Source organism: Scyliorhinus canicula, chromosome 13, assembly GCF_902713615.1.
Source record: "Scyliorhinus canicula chromosome 13, sScyCan1.1, whole genome shotgun sequence".
NCBI classification, from domain to species: Eukaryota; Metazoa; Chordata; class Chondrichthyes; order Carcharhiniformes; family Scyliorhinidae; genus Scyliorhinus; species Scyliorhinus canicula.
In genome coordinates, this window is record NC_052158.1 from 118,837,000 (window position 1) to 118,858,628 (window position 21,629).

Here is a 21,629-nt window from a genome sequence, read left to right on the forward strand (position 1 = left end):
GTCTCTGCTGGAGAGGTTCTCTGTTGGAGGGGGGTCTGTGCTGGAGGGGGTCTCTGCTGGAGGGGGGTCTCTGCTGGAGGGGGTCTCTGTTGGAGGGGGTTCTCTGTTGGAGGGGGATGCCAGTTGGGGAGGTCTCTGTTGAGGGGGGTCTCAGTTGGAGGGTGTCTCAGTTGGAGATGAGTCTCTTTTGGAGGTGGTCTCTGTTGGACGGGGGTCTCTGCTGGAGGGGGTCTCTGTTGGGGGTTCTCTGTTGGGGGGGTTCTCTGTTGGAAGGGGTCTCTGCTGGAGGAGGGTTCTCTGTTGGAGGGTGTCTCAGTTGGAGGGGTCTCTGTGGAGGGGGGTCTCTGCTGGAGGGGGTCTCTGTTGGGGGGTCTCTGTTGCAGGGGGGTTCTCTGTTGGAGGAGGGTCTCTGCTGGAGGGTGTCTCTGCTGGAGAGGTTCTCTGTTGGAGGGGGGTCTGTGCTGGAGGGGGTCTCTGCTGGAGGGGGGTCTCTGTTGGAGGGTGTCTCAGTTGGAGGGGTCTCTGTGGAGGGGGGTCTCTGCTAGAGGGGGTCTCTGTTGGGGGGTCTCTGTTGCAGGGGGGTTCTCTGTTGGAGGAGGGTCTCTGCTGGAGGGTGTCTCTGCTGGAGAGGTTCTCTGTTGGAGGGGTTCTCTGCTGGAGGAGGGTCTCTGCTGGAGGGTGTCTCTGCTGGAGAGGTTCTCTGTTGGAGGGGGTCTCTGCTGGAGGGTCTCTCTTGGGGGGTCTCTGTTGCAGGGGGGTTCTCTGTTGGAGGAGGGTCTCTGTTGGGGGGGGTCTCTGTTGCAGGGGGCTTCTCTGTTGGAGGAGGGTCTCTGCTGGAGGGGGTCTCTGCTGGAGGGGTTCTCTGTTGGAGGGGGGTCTCTGCTGGAGGGGGTCTCTGCTGGAGGGGGTCTCTGTTGGAGGGGGATCTCTGTTGGAGGGGGATGCCAGTTGGGGAGGTCTCTGTTGAGGGGGGTCTCAGTTGGAGGGTGTCTCAGTTGGAGATGAGTCTCTTTTGGAGATGGTCTCTGTTGGGGGGGTACTCTGTTGGAAGGGGTCTCTGCTGGAGGAGGGTGTCTCAGTTGGAGGGGTCTCTGTTGGAGGGGGGTCTCTGCTGGAGGGGGTCTCTGCTGGAGGGGGTCTCTGTTGGGGGGTCTCTGTTGGAGGAGGGTCTCTGTTGGGGGGGTCTCTGTTGCAGGGGGGTTCTCTGTTGCAGGAGGGTCTCTGCTGGAGGGGGTCTCTGCTGGAGGGGTTCTCTGTTGGAGGGGGGTCTCTGCTGGAGGGGGTCTCTGCTGGAGGGGGTCTCTGCTGGAGACATGGTTAGAAGAGGGACAGGAATGGTTGTTGGAAGTTTCGGGGTATAGAAGTTTCAGTCAGACTAGGGAAGGTGGTAAAAGAGGTGGAGGAGTAGCATTGTTAATCAGGGGTAGTTTAACGGCTGCAGAAAGGTAGTTTGAAGGGGATCTGCCTACTGAGGTAACATGGGCCGAAGTTCGAAATAGGAAAGGAGCGGTCACATTGTTAGGAATTTTCTATAGGCCCCCAAATAGTAATAGAGATGTGGAGGAAGAAATTGCAAAACAGATTATGGATAGGTGTGGAGGTCTCAGGGTAGTTGTCATGGGTGACTTTAACTTTCCAAATATTGATTGGAACCTCTATCGGTCGAACAGTTCGGATGGGGCAGTTTTTGTACAGTGTGTGCAGGATGGTTTCCTTACACAATATGTGGATAGGCCGACAAGAGGCGGTGCACTGGGTAATGAACCGGGCCAAGTGTTAGATTTGTTTGTGGGAGAGAACTTTGGAGATAGTGACCACAATTCGGTGTCTTTCGCTATTGCAATGGAGAGGGATAGGGCCATACGGCAGGGCAAGGTTTATAATTGGGGGAGGGGTAATTATGATGCGATTAGGCAAGAATTAGGGAGCATAGGATGGGAACAAAAACTCAGGAAAAGGCACAAATGAAAAGTGGAGCTTGTTCAAGGAACAAATATTGCGTGTCCATGATAGGTATGTCCCTGTCAGGCAGGGAGGAAATGGCCGTGTGAGGGAACCATGGTTCACAAAAGAGGTTGAATGTCTTGTCAAGAGGAAAAAGGAAACTATGTAAGAATGAGAAAACAAGTTTCAGTTGAGTCGTTTGAGGGTTACAAGGTAGCAAGGAATGAGCTAAAAAAAGGGCTTAGGAGAGCTAGGAGGGGGCATGAGAAGTCCTTGGCGGGTCGGATCAAGGAAAACCCCAAGGCTTTTTATTCTTATGTGAGAAATAAAAGAATGGCCAGGGTGAGGCTAGGGACGGTAAAGGACAGTAGTGGGAACTTGTGCATGGAGTCAGAACAAATAGGAGAGGCGTTGAATGAATACTTTTCTTCTGTGTCCACCAAGGAGAGGGGCCATGTTTTTGAGGATGAGAGTGTGATACAGGCGGGTCGGCTGGAGGAGGTAGATATTCTGAGGAAGGATGTATTACCAATTTTGAAAAATCTTAGGGTCGATAAGTCCCCTGGGCCAGATGGGATATATCTAAGGATTCTTTGGGAGGCAAGGGATGAGATTGCTGAGCCTTTGGCTTTGATCATTGGGTCCTCACTGTCCAAGGGGATAGTGCCAGAGGACTGGAGAGTGGCGAATATTGCTCCTCTGTTCAAGAAAGGGAATAGGAATGACCCTGGTAATTATAGGCCGGTTAGTCTTACTTCGGTGGTTGGTAAGTTAATGGAAAAGGTGCTGAAGGATAGGATTTCTGACCATTTGGAAAGATGCAGCTTAATTCGGGATAGTCAACACGGATTCGTGAAGGGTAAGTCTTGCCTCACAAATTTGATTGAATTCTTTGAGGAGGTAACTAAGTGTGTAGATGAAGGTAGAGCAGTTGATGTCGTATACATGGATTTTAGTAAGGCGTTTGATAAGGTTCCCCATGGTCAGCTTATGAAGAAAGTAAGGAGGTGTGGAATAGAGGGAAATTTGGCCAATTGGATAAGTAACTGGCTATCACATAGAAGACTGAGGGTGGTGGTGGATGGAAAATTTTCAGACTGGAGACCCTTTACCAACGGTGTACCACAGGGATCAGTGCTGGGTCCTCTGCTATTTCTGAATTTTATCAATGACTTGGAGGAGGGGGCGGAAGGGTGGGTCAGTAAATTTGCTGATGACACCAAGATTGGTGGAGTAGTGGATGAGGTGGAGGGCTGTTGTAGGCAGCAAAGAGACATTGATAGGATGCAGCGCTGGGCCAAAAAATGGGAGATGGAGTTTAACCCTGATAAGTGCGAGGTGATTCAATTTGGTAGAAAAAAATTGAATGCGGATTACAGGGTCAATGGCAGGGTTCTGAGGAATGTGGAGGAACAGAGAGATCTTGGGGTTCATATCCACAGATCTATGAAGGTTGCCACTCAAGTCGATAGAGCTGTAAAGAAGGCCTATAGTGTGTTAGTGTTTATTAACAGGAGGGTTGAGTTTAAGAGCCGCGGGGTTATGCTGCAACTGTACATGACCCTGGTGAGACCACATTTGGAGTATTGTGTGCAGTCCTGGTCACCTCATTATAGGAAGGAGGTGGAAGCATTGGAAAGGGTGCAAAAGGAGATTTACCAGGATGCTGCCTGGTTTGCAGGATCGGTCTTATGAGGAAAGGTTGAGGGAGCTCGGGCTTTTCTCTTTGGAGCGGAGGAGGATGAGAGGCGACTTAATAGAGGTTTATAAGAGGATGGGGAGGATAGATAGAGTGGATGTTCAGAGACTATTTCCTCGGGTGGATGTAGCTGTTACAAGGGGGCATAACTATAAGATTCAGGGTGGGAGATATAGGAGGGATGTCCGAGGTAGGTTCTTTACTCAGAGAGTGGTTAGAGTGTGGAATGGACTGCCTGCTGTGATAGTGGAGTCGGACACTTTAGGACCTTTCAAGCGGTTATTGGATAGGCACATGGAGCACACCAGAATGATAGGGAGTGGGATAGCTTGATCTTGGTTTCGGACAATGCTCGGCACAACATCGAGAGCCGAAGGGCCTGTTCTGTTCTGTGCTGCACTGTTCTATGTTCTATGTTCTAATCCTGCCATTGATTTCCAAGTGCTCTGGTAGTAAATCCTTTATAATATTGAGTGCATTTTCCCCACTACTGACATCAGGCTGACTGATCTATAATTCCCTGTTTTCTTGCTACCTAGTTTGCTCCTACTGGTGGTGGGCCAGAGCATCAGATTTGAGCCCGTGCTGGATATTCCGCCAGATCGATAACCTCACTACCAGTGGCGGGTGGCGGAGTAATCCACCCCCCTCTTTTTTTTTGAACAATGTCAGTGGGGGAATAAATTTTGGCCAGGAAGTTGGGGTGAACTCCCTTATATTCTTCTAAATACTGACCGGAGATCTTTCTTTTACTGCCGATAAAAGAAACTTGTGGGCTGGCGAGACCCGAGTCTTAGTAAATGATCAGAAAAATGGCACCTCCAACTGTGCAGCACTCCTTCAATACCGTACAGCATTGCCGGCCTGGATTATTTGCTCTTCTTGTGTTTGCAGTGGGATTTGATCCTATAACCTTCTAACTCTTGAGGCGATGGTGTTACCATAATTCTAAAATAAGTTAAAGTACTCTGAGAAATGGGGAAGGGCTCATTTATGAAAAGTAAGTCAGTTTGCTTGGTCAATTGTTTCCTTGATATATTCAATGAAGCTTAATGGAAAAGGTGGCAGTGATCTTCTGTGTACAAAGGTCCATCGCTAGAGTGATTATTTATTCACTTTTCCACAATTCAGTAGCAGATCCATTAAACACAATTATACTTCATCGATTTTGTTGACTGTAAGCATCCCTTTGGCTTAGTTTGGCAAAAGGCTTTGTTCAGAGGAATAAGAACTGGAAACAATTGTCTGACTCACTGGAAAGCTCTCCAGTATTTCCTGAAATACAATACCGATCGGAACCAGGTTGACTGGTTGGTATATTGCCAATTTTGGGATAAAGCCGCCCTGAGAATTATGACTTTTGTTTTTCAATCCAAAGTGTTGAGTGACATAAATCTTGATCCATTGTCCCAAACAAAATGTCCAAATAACTTGAATTATGCAGATGCAGTAACACTGGTCACGGATAATGACTGTGACAGCAGCGGTAGATGTTGTAGGTAGGAGTGTTGAACTTTATATCAGTATCATAAATTCTGAAATCATGCTTTGTGAAAGGGGGAATAATTATTGATAAGAAGTAGCCTGCTACAGATGGAAGGAAAGATTTGATAGATCCTCACTTTCAAATTGCCTATTTGCTGATCATTCTGGGTATAAAAAGATAGCATAAATCAGTGAAACCATATCAACTAGGAAACAATTCTGGTTGGCAATGCCCGGGTTTGTTCAACGAGAAGCTGCAGGCACAATCTCAATATACCCAACGAACATCCCATCAGTGACAGCAGAAGCTGCAGGATGTAGCACAAGCGGACAATTGATTTCATCAGGTGGAGAGTAGATGTTGGATGGTTGAAGCTGCAGATGGTACAGCACAATGGCAAGTGATGAACGTTATCATCAGGCCAGAGCTGACCAACTCCACGGTCATGCATTTGTTTGAATTTGAAGAGTGTCGTATATTGCAGGCAGATGGGGTAAACGTTTAATTGGAGGTGATTGTCACAAGCTTGCCCATTTATTGAAAAGGAGATTTGGCACCTTAATTGAGAAGAGGAGAATCATAATGACGTGGCAATGGCAGGTGAAGGAAATCTCCTGGCAGGCAAACAGAATTTCTTAATTTGCATTGATAGCTGGAGAAGACTGACTCACAGCTACACTTCGGTCTGCTCTTCAATTCTGTTATTACTCTGTGTGTTAAGGCTTTATTTAGCCTGAGGTGAAAACATTTTTGAATATGTCTTTGATGTCAGTACCTTTTATCTGTACATATAGTACTCCAACTTTGAGCATGCTTTAGCTTGCCTGAATTTTCATGATGATGGGGTTTGGCCCTGGCCATCCCAAAAGTGGGGAACACATCCCGCCTCCGTAACTCCAGCAGCCTTGATGCCATATTACGGACTCGCAAACATTGGTTAACATAAAGTTGGTCCTCTGCCCCTCACTCGCGAGAAAGTCCCACCTTGGAGGGATGCAGGTCAATCAGGTTGGCTGGCGGTTCTCCAACCCTGCCAGCCACAATACTGAAGGGGTATTATAGGGAGCTGGCTGGCACGAAGACCTGGCACACGGGGGACAGTTTAGTGGCAGGGGTCCCAGAGCAGGGAGGGTAGGGAACCTTTGAGGGGTTACCAAGGGGGCAATTAGGGTCTCGGGAGATAAGCCGGGGTTGGGGAGGGGAGCGAGGTCTTGAGGTGTTTCCTCTCCCTACTGAGTTATCATCTACTTGCCAGCCTAATAATCGAGACTGGGTGGGAAAAGAACCTTAAGTGGCCATTAATCGGTCAATTAAGGGCCTAAAATGGGGAAAGGAGGCTTCTTGTCCAAGGCCCTGCCCATCCCAGAGCAAAATCACTACTAGTTTGGGGCAAGCAAGAACTCAGAGGCAATGCCATCCATGCAATTTCACGCTCCCTACCCTGACTCAGAACCTGTCCGGGGTAGGGAGGGAAGAACCAAAATGTTTGCCATTTAACCAGCTTCTCTTCTGATTATCCCCGTTGCTTTTGTCCATCATGTGTTGACTGGATGTAGCCACAAGGTGGTGCTCTAGATAATTAGAAATGTTTCACTGCACCTACAGTTCTCTTTATTAAAGTGATGTTTAAAAATTGTACACTGGTGCGGGTACTTGTGGGAGGTGCTGGAAAGGTTTGGATTCGGGGAGGGGTTTGTCAGTTGGGTGAGGCTGTTATATGAGGCCCCGATGGCGAGCGTAGCCACGAATAGGAGGAGATCGGAGTACTTTCGGTTGTACCGGGGGACGAGACAGGGGTGTCCCCTGTCCCCCTTGCTCTTTGCGTTGGCAATTGAGCCCCTGGCTATGGCGTTGAGGGAGTCAAGGAATTGGAGGGGTCTGGTGGCGGGGTGGGGAGGAGTACCAAGTGTCATTATACGCAGATGACTTGTTGCTATATGTGGCGGACCCAGTGGGGGGAATGCCGGAGGTGATGAAGATCCTTAGGGAATTTGGGGGCTTTTCTGGGTACAAACTCAACCTGGGTAAGAGTGAGCTGTTCGCCGTGCACCCGGGGGATCAAGAGGAGGGGATTGGTAGGCTCCCACTGAAAAGGGCAGGGAGGAGCTTTCGGTACCTAGGAGTCCAGGTGGCTAGGAGCTGGGGGGCCCTTCACAAACTTAACCTCACTAGGCTGATGGAGCAAATGGAGGAGGAGTTTAAAAGATGGGACATGTTGCCGCTGTCGCTGTCGGGCAGGGTGCAGTCCATCAAGATGACGGTGCTCCCGAGGTTTTTGTTCCTGTTCCAGTGCCTCCCCATCCTTATCCCGAAGGCCTTTTTTAGGAGGGTCAACAGGAGCATTACTGGATTTGTATGGGCGCATGGGACTCCGAGGGTGAGAGGGTGTTTTTGGAGTGGGGCAGGGATAGGGGGGGGGGGCTGGCGTTGCCCAACCTCTGTGGGTACTATTGGGCTGCCAACGCAGCGATGGTGCGTAAGTGGGTAATGGACAGGGCAGGGGCAGCATGGAAGAGGGTGGAGATGGCGTCCTGCGTGGACACGAGCCTGGAGGCGCTGGTAACGGCGCCGTTGCCGCTCCCCCCGAGGTATACCACGAGCCCGGTGGTGGCGGCTACCCTCAAAATTTGGGGGCAATGGTGACGGCATAGGGGGGAGGTGGGGGGCTCAATGGAGTCCCCGATACGGGGGAACCACCGGTTTGTTCCAGGGAGCATCGATGGCGGGTTTCTTGGCTGGCACAGGGTGGGTATTAGGAGGTTGAGGGACCTGTTTGTGGATGGGAGGTTTGCGAGCCTGGGTGAGTTAGAGGGGAAGTTTGGGCTCCCCCTGGGGAACATGTTTAGGTACATGCAGGTTAGGGTGTTTGCCAGGCGGCAGGTGGAGGGAATCCCTCTGCTGCCCCCACGTGGGGCACGGGACAGGGTGCTCTCGGGGGTGTGGGTTGGAGGGGAGGATTTCGGAAGTGCACCACGTCATGCAGGAGGTGGATGAGGCCTCGGTGGGGGAGCTGAAGGGTAAATGGGAGGAGGAGCTGGGTGAGGAGATTGAGGAGGGGACGTGGGCGGATGCCCTGGAGAGAGTGAATTCCTCCTCTTCCTGTGCGAGGCATAGCCTCATACAGTTCAAGGTGCTGCACAGGGCCCACATGACCGGGACGAGGATGAGTAGGTTTTTCGGGGGCGAAGACAGGTGTGCTAGGTGCTTGGGGAGCCCAGCGAACCACGCCCATATGTTTTGGGCATGCCCAGCGCTGGGGGAGTTCTGGAAGGGGGTAGCAAGGATGGTGTTGAGGGTGGTAGGATCCAGGGTCAAGCCAGGCTGGGGACTCGCAATTTTTGGGGTTGCAGTGGAGCCGGGAGTGCAGGAGGTGAAAGAGGCCGGTGTTCTGGCCTTTGCGTCCCTAGTAGCCCGGCGGAGGATTCTTCTTCAGTGGAAGGATGCGAGGCCCCCAAGCGTGGAGGCCTGGGTCAACGATATGGCGGGGTTCATCAAATTGGAGAGGGTGAAATTTGCCCTCACGGGATCAGTACAGGGGTTCTTTAGGCAGTGGCAGCCTTTCCTGGACTTCCTGGCAGAACGGTAGGAAAATAGGTCGGCAGCAGCAGCAACCCGGGGGGGGGGGGGTGGGGGGGAGGGAGGGTGAGTGAGGGGGGGGTGAGGAGGAGGGGGGAGTGGGGGTGAGGAGGGGAGGGGGGTGAGGAGGGCGGGGGTTTGTTGCGGGGGAAAGGAGAAATGTGTATGTGTGTTTATTGAATATGCCGGGTGCTTATCTATTTCTTCTTTTTGTAGTTACTGGGGGGGGTTTGGTTTTGGGGTTATTGTGTTTTTTTCTTCTTGTTGTTGTTAATATGGTTTTCTTGTTGTTATTTTATGTTTTTGATATGTTTTTGAAAATCTTAATAAAAATTATTTTTTTTTAAAAATGTACTCTGCCTTGCATATTGATACTTGTGCTAAGGAAAACATCCAACAGTTACAGGACGGTTTATTTGACAGAATGGGTTTGGCTGTTTAATTTTGTTTATAGGTTTAGCTTTGAAGTTTTGGTCCAAAATGAGTAGGCCATGCCAAAGAATGTGCAGTCCAGTGAAGTGTAATCACTTGTTCTTGTGGATCAGGTTGGCCAGGTTTTGGAGGGAGAATTTGCCCTTCCCACAATTTGCCGGTGCTACTTTTCTCAAGGATAGAACATAGAAAAATACAGCACAGAACATGCCCTTCGGCCCACGATGTTGTGACGAACCTTTGTCCAAGATTAATCATAGATTATCATAAAATTTACAGTGCAGAAGGAGGCCATTCGGCCCATCGAGTCTGCACCGGCTCTTGGAAAGAGCACCCTATCCAAGGTCAACACCACCACCCTATCCCCATAACCCAGTGACTCTGGGACACCTTTTTATATATCCTGTTCGGGGCGGTGAAAAATTGATTGACTTATTTCATTAAGTTTCCATTCTTGGCGCAGTTCATTTTGAATATCTCAGGGAAGAAACCTGTATTGTTTTGGATTAAACGGTATCTCTCACTTCACTCTGAAAAGGTTGTTCTGCTCGATTTAAAATGTTACCAATAATCTCCTGCCGGCCTCATTAATCCCGTTGACTACACCTGAAACTAAGTGCCTCATGTAGAAACATTGTTATTGACTGGCTGCCTCTCATGGAATAACCCCCTTGATCTAATCTTTTTTAAAAATAAAACACACCTGGCTATTTCAATGCCACAAATGAAATCATGAAGTGTGAAAAGGTGAATCTCAAAATGTGATTTTATTATTGAATTATTCATTAGGAAAATAGGTATATTCCTTATTTTCACTTAAAAAGAAGTTTATTACATTCTAAATTGCACTTCAATGTTACTGAGAGACAGAAGAAAAATGAAGATGAGAATGCTGCGCTTGCTTCCATCATTCCTCTGGTCAACAGGGGTTGTCAGTTTTTATAATTGGTCAATCTGGTTCTACAAATATTCAAGGAATGTTTTCTCCTAATGACACCAATCGTACCTGCCTGCTGAAGACTGCATGTAACGTATTTCACATCAACTAGGAACGCAGAGAGGCTCCACTACTGACCTGCTTGGATTGCCTGCTGAGACGAGATGCAGTCTCATTATGAAGGTTATATGAAGTTGTCCATTTTATTTGGCCTGATACAATCTACTGACAATTAAGAGAGGCGGCATTAACATTGAGGTCACGGGGCGGGATTCTCCGATTGCCGACACCGAAATTGCGTTCAGCGATTGGCTGGAGAATCCGCTTTTATGCCGAAATCAGGGTAGCGCCGTTTTTCGGATGCTCTGCCTCCTCAAAAATGGCGTACTCGAGGAGGACGCTGCACATCATTGGGGCGGCCTCAGGATGTCACCTGAGCCCCTCCCCCGGTGCTCCACTCCTGATGGGCCATCTTCCTGACAGCATCGGCCGCGTGTCCTCTCAATTTTTGGTGACCTCGCTTGGCGGCTGCAGACTATGTCCAGCGCTGCCACAGTCCGGGGGGGGGGGGGGGGGGGGGGGGGAGCGGTTTCGCTGGCAGTGGGGGCTTTGGCGGGGGCTGGGGGGGACTGGTGAGGTAGGATCCAGGGGTGGCGAGGGGCTTACAGGGGGCACTATCTGGCAGGCCTGGTCCGCATGGCGCCATGTTGTACGGCGCGACTGCCATAGGCCGCCGCCGTGTGCATGCACGGCCATGAACCCGGCCATTCTGCATCCGTATCTGCAGGTAAAGCTGGGGGCTTTACGTGGTGCGGTTGCTAGCCCCCCCACCGGAGTGGAGCACCGCCGACCTTTTGGTCGTAAGACCAGACGCTTCTTCCGAACATAGCCGCAAAATCGGAGAATCCAGTCCACAATTATAAGGGGCAGCAGGGTAGCATGGTGGTTAGCATAAATGCTTCACAGCTCCAGGGTCCCAGGTTCGATTCCCGGCTGGGTCACTGTCTGTGTGGAGTCTGCACATCCTCCCCGTGTGTGCGTGGGTTTCCTCCGGGTGCTCCGGTTTCCTCCCACAGTCCAAAGATGTGCGGGTTAGGTGGATTGGCCATGCTAAATTGCCCGTAGTGTCCTAATAAAAGTAAGGTTAAGGGGGGGGGTTGTTGGGTTACGGGTATAGGTTGGATACGTGGGTTTGAGTAGGGTGATCATGGCTCGGCACAACATTGAGGGCCGAAGGGCCTGTTCTGTGCTGTACTGTTCTAAAATTCTAAAAAATGTATCAAGAGATACATGAACATCATTTTGTGAGATTGTAGTCTAGAGGAAGAGGAAATTAGGTTCCAGAATTGGGTCTCTGTTTCGACTAGATTTTCCATTCGGGCAACACCAGCATTTAGGAAGCAAACAAATCATTTGTTTGATTTGTAGATTCTGGCTCGGCACAACATTGAGGGCCGAAGGGCCTGTTCTGTGCTGTACTGTTCTAAAATTCTAAAAAATGTATCAAGAGATACATGAACATCATTTTGTGAGATTGTAGTCTAGAGGAAGAGGAAATTAGGTTCCAGAATTGGGTCTCTGTTTCGACTAGATTTTCCATTCGGGCAACACCAGCATTTAGGAAGCAAACAAATCATTTGTTTGATTTGTAGATTCTGAAGGGCTCGAACAAGTGTGAATTCCACATCTTAAAACCATTGGGATGGAGGTGGGGTAGTTGTGGGGTAGAATATTACAACTCATCCAGATTTCATGGCTAGTACTGAGCTGGAAGAAGGACTGTGTCATGGAGTGGCATTTAAAAAACAATGCTGTTTGATATTCCCCATCTCACATGACCAATGTGATATTGAATACACACTAAAATGTTAGACTGGCTAAGATATTATGTCGAAATAGAGGGACTTTAGATTTAGATTTGGTACGGAATGGGGTAAGGAGACATAAAACATAAATATTCAACTGGAGGAGGGCTAATATCCGTGAGTTGCAAAGGCACCTGGTCCAGTTGGTAAAGAAGTTAATGGACAGTGGGAAACCTTCAAAGAGGAGATAGTTTGGGAAAGGACTCGGCACATTCCGTTGAGATGAGGGTGCTTAAAGCGTGAGCCCCTTTGAAGGTTGATGGTACAGAGATTAAATCGAGGGAGAAAAAAGGGCTTCTGATAAATACCAGACCAAAGGAATAGAAATCCACACGGAATACAGAAATACAGAGGAGCATGATAAAGGAAATAAAAGGGGAAAGGAGATTGTGAAAATAGATTTAGGGCTAAAAGAAAAACTGAGAGTGCCACGTTGTTCTCTTGCTCGAGCGAAATGAGGCTGGTGAATAGTGGGAGAGGCCGAAACCTAGAACCCCGGCAGATGCCAAACAGTTAGCGATGCAATCGGCCTGCTCCCCTAGGGTGAAATCAGGATCACGCCATAGTGTGGAGAGAAACCAATTATCACCACTTAAGCCCCATTTCCATACAATTAATGAGTGCCATCCCATATCTAATGGCCTCCCGTGATTCATCGACCTCCCCAGCAAGTGGTCATGCTGGCGACGAGTATGGCAGGCCGTGATCTTCTCAAAAGGGAACAAAGGCCCAGAGCGAACGCGTTCAGTACTCGCAGTGCCGAGAAACACATGATTATTCAACGTGGCTCGCTTTGAATAAGGGGCCTGAATGGGGAGCGTGTGGCGAAAGCCCCGTTTTGTACAGTGGGGAGCTCCGAAGCCCCCACAACAATTTCCGACCTCCCCTCCCAGCCCAAACACAAATTGGGTGGGTCCCCAGCTCCACCCCACACCCACGATGGGCAACCCTGACCCAATCATGCGTGCACAAACAATGCCAGGTTGGCACCTTGGCAATGCCAATCTGGTGCTCTGGCCATGCCCATACCACCTGGGCACATTGGTAGTGCCAGGCTGGCACCCAGGTGGCACTGCCAGGGTAACCAGATGGGACCAGCACCATCCTGCCCAAAGGATATGCCTGGTAGATGCCCACAAGTGCCATTCTGTCTGGTCCCCGTTTGTGGGGACCAGTGCTGAATAGCACTCGCCCGAGGTCTCTGAGGCAAAGGGGTTGAATCCCAAACCCTCAGCTACCTCGGGAATCTGCACATTACAGTGAGGCTTACTGCCTTGCACTGACATGCAAATTTGCTGAAAAGTTAACTCTCGTGAGGCATTATGAGGCAGTTGTTGCCGGGTCTCCCAGCCACGCTGCGCCACGGCGAGCTGCTTTTCCGACACAGAGTAGCCGCTGAATTGCGCCGTGAGTCACTTTTTTGGGCCCTGTGGAGTTTCAAACCAGTTTAGTCCACGCTTAGCGCGCAATTCTCTGGAAAGATTTCTCGGGGAGCGATTCTCCGGAAAAATTTCAAAGTGTAGTAATGAGCGGGAATTGCCGTGGGATTCCCGACGCTCGGCCCAGCGAAGCCGACAACGCAAGTCAACGTTAATTGGTGCACTTAACGAGGCCTTATTGGCTTCTTGCCGCAAATGAAGGCTCACCAGCTGATTCACCGGGACCGCCACGAACAAGGCCGAGTAGCACTTAAACAGCCCCAGCCAGCTCGCAACAATGGTGCAAAGGAGACCAGCCCTAAGATTTGGGGACGCTGACCTCGGGAGGCTCCTAGACGCATTGGAGTCCAGGAGGGATGTTCTGTTCATCTGAGGGTCCCGGAGAGACAGCCACAAGGCAAACAGTGCGGACTGGGATGAAGTGGCAGCAGCTGTGAGCTTGTGGAGTGTAACCAGGAGGACTGGCCTCCAGTGTCGTAAGAATGTCAACGACCTACACTGGGCAGCACAAGTGAGTAGACACCAATGCCCCCTCCCCCCCAAAGGAGCATACACCCCCCCAACCTCTCACCACTGTGAAGCACCCGTGTGGCTAACGTTACCCTCTCTGTTTCTCCTCAGGGAAAGATCTCGCAGTGGGAGAGGGCCCAGACCGGTGTAGGGGTGCTGGACTTAGAATCTTCACCACCTTCAAGGAGCATGCCCTGGAGGTGACTGGGATGGCCGAGGACAGATCGGTCAGCCATGAAGAGGCTGGAAGATGCCGCAGAGGTGAGGAACCACCGGGCTTCACCCAGAGGACCTGTCAAACGAGAGTTGTCATTGCCTTACTGACTGACCCATCCCGCCCACTGACCACATGTCCATTCTCCCGCAGGTCCTCCAGCCGACAGAGCCGGCCTATCCCGGGCGGCACCCTCTCCAGCCTCCCAGGAGACCAGCTTGGAGGAGAGCTCTGCGGTTGCCACCATAATAGTTGCAGCAGAGCTGTGATTCTCACCCTCCGCAGATACACACACCTCGGGTGGGAAATGTTAGTGAACAGGGTTCGGGCACAATGTGGTGAGAACCACACAGCTGCTGATGCACATCAGGTGGAGGCAGGAACCCCGCAGGCGAGACAGCAGTCGGAGGGCTGCTGGATCCCAGGACCCAGCTGGGTCCCAGCCTGATGCTGAGCCTGTGGCCTGATCTCGGACCTGATTGAGATGATTGGGTGCAGCTAGGACATTCAGGGGGAGATGTCAGCGACACTGCAGCATATCCATGGCCGATTGGAGGAGTCCCAAAGGCTACAGGCGCAGGGGATGGCGCCGTCTGCAGTGGAGAGTCTGATGCACAACGTTCACACCATTAGTGAAGGTGCCCAGGGCATCGCCCAGTTGGTGATGGCCATGGCTCACGGTCTCGGCAGAATGTCCGCTTTGATGGGAGATGTTACCCAGTGCCAGGCTGACATTGATGAGTTTCTGCAGGACGTGTCCCGCTCTCAGATGGGCATGGCTGAGGCACTGCAGAGCATTTCCCAGTCACTGAGGAGCATTGCCGAGGGTGTTGACACAATGCTGCGGACTATGGGGACCCGCCAGGGCTGGCAGAACCAGATGAGCCAGAGCCCCTCCATTCTAAGGTGAATCCCAGGGCCCTATGGGCACCGACTGGGAGGAGGGGCACTGGACGCCTACCGGGACCCACCAATGGAGTGGCAACGGTGGCCACCAACTCGCCTAAGTTCCACCCCTCTGATGAGGCAGCGGTCCCGCAGCCAGCACACGGTACAGGGTGGCACAGCTATGCGTGTGCCGCTGACAAGTGAGCCGGGGCACTCCGGCCCAGAACCCCCAAAGGACCTTCGCCAGGGGCATCGAAGGCCACGGGACAAGGTAAGCAGCTGGCTGCCTCCACCTCTGATGTGCATCTTGGGGATGTATCTAGACGTAGCGATAGAGCTAGGTGGGCAAAGGACATCAAGAATCACTGAGGGCACAGTGGAGGGTGGAGGGATGTCGGGGGTAGGGAGGGCGAGAGGGGGTGGGGGGGGGGATTGGCACCATCAGGAGAATGGGGAATTGTTACACACAATAAACACCCTTGTGCACAACTAGTATGATGCCTCTGTCACTTTCTTCCACATTTCTGGCCGACCTCGGAATCCTCGGGCCATCTCTCCAGGCATCACCCCTTCCCCGTGCACACCACGTGCAGGTAGTGTGAGGTAGCGAGAACTCAGCAAACAGGCAGGGGTCAGACTATGGCATAGATTGAGGAGCAGCGGCTCTCAGCTCTCTGTGGTTTATCATCAACCCCCTGCCCTTGGCAGTGACTCGCTGACGGGGCCGACACAGTCCGCACCCTGGAGAGATGTGACACATATCCTGGGAAGGTGGGAAATGGGAGTGGGGGGGGGGGGTGATGGACCAGGCTGTGTCCTAAGTGAAACGGATGAGTATGAGGGCCTCTCTGGCCCTCCGGGCTTGCCGGACCCTCGGCTTTTCCGCCTGTCCTGCAGCCTCCAGCTGGTCCCCAGGTTGCTCCCTGGCCTCGCCCTCCAGCCCCTGCTGGTCCGGCGCCACCTCGTCCTCCTCCTTGGAGGTGGCCAAATGTTCCTCATCACCAACCTCCAGTGTGTTGCCCTGCTGCTGTGTTACAGTTGTGGAGGGCACAGCAGACCACCACAAAGCGGGCCACCCTCCGGGCAGTTTACTGCAGGGCACCACCGGAGCGGTCGAGGCATCAGAACCGCATCATGAAGAGTCCGATGCACCATTCAATCACAGGCCAGATGACCACATGGGCCTGGTTGTACTGGGTGTCCACTTTGGTCACCGGCCTCCGTACTGGTGTCATTAGCCAGGTCCTCAGCGGATATCCCTTATCCCCTAGGAGCCAGCCGCCTACCCTGGGGTGGCCCTCAAAAGGCTGGAGATTTCTCCCAGTGTCTGCGTGGGTTTCACACCCACAACCCAAAGATGTGCTGGTTAGGTGGATTGGCCATGCTAAATTGCCCTTTAATTGAAACAAAAAAATAATTAAATTTATTTAAAAAAAGAGGCTAGGGATGACTTACTACCCCAGGATGTAGCTGTCGAACACACTCCCGAGGAAGTGTGGACACAAGTGCATTATCTTCATCTGGTGGTCGCATACGAGCTGGATGTTGATGGAGTGGAACCCCTTTCTGTTAATGTAGGGCACTCTCAGATGGTCCAGTGAGTGCAGGGCAACATGCATGGCATCTATTACCCCCGAATCTGGGGAATCCTGGCGATGGTGGAGAAACCTGCTGCCCGGGCATCTTGCTGGGCTTGCTCCATGCCTGGGCAAACAGGGCATCCGTGACCTGCTGGATGTACCTGTGGCTGTGGCCTGAGAGATGCCACACAGGTCCCGCTTGAGCCCTGGAATGATAATGAGGCACAAAAGTTCAGAGCTGCAGTGACCTTGATGGCCACTGGGAGCAGGTGTCATCCTCCTCCATGTGGTGTCAAGTCTGCGAGGACATAATAATAATCGTTATTATTAGGCTTAAATTAACACTGCAATGAAGTTACTGTGAAAAATCCCTTGTCGTCACACTCCAGCAACCTGTTCGGGTACATAGAGGGAGAATTCAGAATGTCCAATTCACCTAACAAGCAGGTTTTACGGGACTTGTGGGAGGAAACCAGAGCACCCGGAGGAAACCCACGCAGGCACAGGGAGAACATGAAGACTCCGCACAGACAGTGCCCCAAGCAGGGAATCGAACCCAGGCCCTTGGCATTGTGAAGCAACAAGGTTAACCAATGTGCGACATGGTACAGATGCCACACCGTCTCTTTTTTGAGGCAAAGCTTCCTGTGGCACACGCTGCCCATCATCTTTTCAAACGACCATCGACGCCTGAACACCCTGACTCATGGAACGACTGCCCTCTGGGTCCCTCCCTGGCCTGATAGGCGGCCGATTTTCAGGGTGTGGGGCACTTGGTCCGCCGCCTCGAGCATCTGCAGCCGCTGATGCTGCGACCATCTCTGCCGTCTGACTACACAAATAGGGATTGGTATATTAAAACCTACTTTATTATGTTTAGCTCACTGGGCTAAATCGCTGGCTTTTAAAGCAGACCAAGCAGGCCAGCAGCACGGTTCGATTCCCGTACCAGCCTCCCTGGACAGGCGCCGGAATGTGGCGACTAGGGGCTTTTCACAGTAACTTCATTGAAGCCTACTCGTGACAATAAGCGATTTTCATTTCATATTTCTGAATTCATAGAATCATAGAATTTACAGTGCAGAAGGAAGCCATTCGGCCTATCGAATCTGCACCGGTTCTTGGAAAGAGCACCCTACTTAAACCCACGCCTCCACCTTATCCCCGTAACCCCACCTAACCTTTTGGACACTAAGGGGCAAATTAGCATGGCCAAACCACCTGACCTGCACATTTTTGGATTGTGGGAGGAAACCGGAGCACCCTAATCCAGTCTTTTAACCATTATCACAGCAGATACATACAAACCCTAATCCAGGCTTTTAACCATTATCACAGCAGATACATACAAACCCTAATTCAGGCTTTTAACCATTGCTGTATCAGATACATACACACCCTAATCCAGGCTTTTAACCATTATCACAGCAGATACATACACACCCTAATCCAGGCTTTTAACCATTGCTGTATCAGATACATACACACCCGAATCCAGGCTTTTAACCATTATCACAGCAGATACATACACATCCTAATCCAGGTTTGTAACCATTGCTGTATCAGATACATACACACCCTAATCCAGGCTTTTAACCATTATCACAGCAGATACATACACACCCTAATCCAGGCTTTTAACCATTGCTGTATCAGATACATACTCACCCTAATCCAGGTTTGTAACCATTATCACAGCAGATATATACACACCCTAATCCAGGCTTTTAACCATTGCTGTATCAGATACATACACACCCGAATCCAGGCTTTTAACCATTATCACAGCAGATACATACACACCCTAATCCAGGCTTTTAACCATTGCTGTATCAGATACATACTCACCCTAATCCAGGTTTGTAACCATTATCACAGCAGATATATACACACCCTAATCCAGGCTTTTAACCATTGCTGTATCAGATACATACACACCCTAAACCAGGCTTTTAACCATTATCACAGCAGATACATACATTCCCTAATCCAGGTTTTTAACCATTGCTGTATCAGATACATACACACCCAAATCCAGGCTTTTAACCATTATCACAGCAGATACATACACACCCTAATCCAGGCTTTTAACCATTGCTGTATCAGATACATACTCACCCTAATCCAGGCTTTTAACCATTTTTGCAGCAGATACATACACACCCTAATCCAGGCTTTTAACCATTGCTGTATCAGATACATACACACCCTAATCCAGGCTTTTAACCATTGCTGTATCAGATACATACTCACCCTAATCCAGGCTTTTAACCATTTTTGCAGCAGATACATACACACCCTAATCCAGGCTTTTAACCATTGCTGTATCAGATACATACACACCCTAATCCAGGCTTTTAACCATTGCTGTATCAGATACATACACACCCTAATCCAGGCTTTTAACCATTATCGCAGCAGATACATACACACCCTAATCCAGGCTTTTAACTATTGCTGTATCAGATACATATACACCCGAATCCAGGCTTTTAACCATTGCTGTATCAGATGCATACTCACCCTAATCCAGGTTTTTAACCATTATCACAGCAGATATATACACACCCGATTCCAGGCTTTTAACCATTGCTGTATCAGATACATACACACTCTAATCCAGGTTTTTAACCATTGCTGTATCAGATACATACACACCCTAATCCAGGCTTTTAACCATTGCTGTATCAGATACATACACACCCTAATCCAGGTTTTTAACCATTGCTGTATCAGATATATACACACCCTAATCCAGGTTTTTAACCATTGCTGTATCAGATACATACACACCCTAATCCAGGTTTTTAACCATTGCTGTATCAGATACATACACACCCTAATCCAGGTTTTTAACCATTGTTGTATCAGATGCATACACACCCTAATCCAGGCTTTTAACCATTATCACAGCAGATACATACACACCCTAATCCAGGCTTTTAACCATTGCTGTATCAGATGCATACACACCCTAATCCAGGCTTTTAACCATTATCACAGCAGATACATACACACCCTAATCCAGGCTTTTAACCATTGCTGTATCAGATACACACACATCCAAATCCAGGCTTTTAACTATTGCTGTATCAGATACATACACACCCTAATCCAGGTTTTTAACCATTATCACAGCAGATACATACAGATCCTAATCCAGGTTTGTAACCATTGCTGTATCAGATACATACACACCCTAATCCAGGCTTTTAACCATTATCACAGCAGATACATACACACCCTAATCCAGGCTTTTAACCATTATCACAGCAGATACATACACACCCTAATCCAGGCTTTTAACCATTGCTGTCTCAGAGACATACAGATCCTAATCCAGGCTTTTAACCATTATCACAGCAGATACATACATACCCTAATCCAGGCTTTTAACCATTGCTGTCTCAGATACATATGACACAATATATATCTGAAATTCCTACATTCATCACACAGTATTGCAGGTATGATCTAACGTGCCTTATATGGTTTTAGTAAGAAGTCTTACAACACCAGGTTAAAGTCCAACAGGTTTGATTCAAACACGAGCTTTCGGAGCACGGCTCCTTCTTCAGGTGAATATATGGTTTTAGCAAGACATCCCTATTTTTATATTCCATTCCCTTTGAAATAAAGGCTAACATTCCACTTGCCTTCACTATTACCTGCTGCACTTGCGTGCTAGATTTTTCTGATTTAGGCATGAGGATCCCAAAATCCCTGTGTGCTGAAGTTTTCTGCAGTCTTTCTCTATTACAATAATATTCATCTCCTTTTTCTTCCTACCAGAGTGTATAACATTATCCAACATCATATTCCATCTGCCAAGTTTTTTGCCCACTCACATAAACTGTAGACTCTTTGAGCAGAATTTTACTCCCCCTCCAAGCTGTGCTCTGCAATAGCAGAGGGTGGCTCACCAGTGCCCTGTGGCGGGATCTTCTGGCCCTGCTGTTGTCAACAGGGTTTCCCGTGGAACACATCCCTCGCCCCTGTGAAAACCTCGGCAGGGCTGCGCCATCTGGTAAGACCCCACCAGTGTGAACGGCCTGAAAACCTGCCCACTGTGTCATGCTCACCATTTGCCTTCCCATCTATTTTTGTGTTATCCGCAAACTTGACAATAGTAGGTTCACTTCCCTTGTCCAAGTCATTAATTTATAAATTATTCTGGCTCCAGCACTGATTTTTGAGGTCCCCCACTAATTACAGGTTGCCATCCTGAGAATGGTCCACTTATCCCAATTATCTGTCTCCTATTAGTTAGTCAATCCTCATTCCCCAATAGCATGAGCTCTTATCTTAATAAGCAGACTTTTGTGCAGTACCTCATGAAATGCTTTTTCGAAATCCAAGTGTATTACATCTACTGGTTCCTCTTTATCTATCCTACTTATTACCGCCTTAAAGAATTTGAATAAAGTTGTCAGGCCTGATTTCCCCATCATGAATCCATCTGACTCTGCTTGATTATATCCAGGGGCTGGTTTAGCACACTAGGCTAAATTGCTGGCTTTTAAAAAGCAGACCAAGGCAGGCCACAGCGCGGTTCAATTCCCGTACCAGCCTCCCCAAACAGGTGCCGGAATGTGGCAACTAGGGGCTTTTCACAGCAACTTCATTGAAGCCTACTCGTGACAATAAGCAATTTTCATTTCATATTTCTGAATTCATAGAATCATAGAATTTACAGTCCATTCAGCCTATCGAATCTGCACCGGTTCTTGGAAAGAGCACCCTACTTAAACCCACGCCTCCATCTTATCCCCGTAACCCCACCTAACCATTTGGACACTGAGGGGCAAATTAGCATGGCCAAACCACCTAACCTGTACATCTTTGGATTGTGGGAGGAAACCGGAGCCCCTGGCGGAAACCCATGCAGACATGGCAAGGACGTGCAAACTCCACACAGACAGTCACCTGAGGCCAGAAATGAACTCGGGTCCCTGGAGCTGTGAGGCAGCAGTGCTAGCCACTGTGCTACTGTGCTACTCTATTAATGCTGTACTATTACATCCTTTATAATGGAATCTAACATTTTCCCAATTACAGA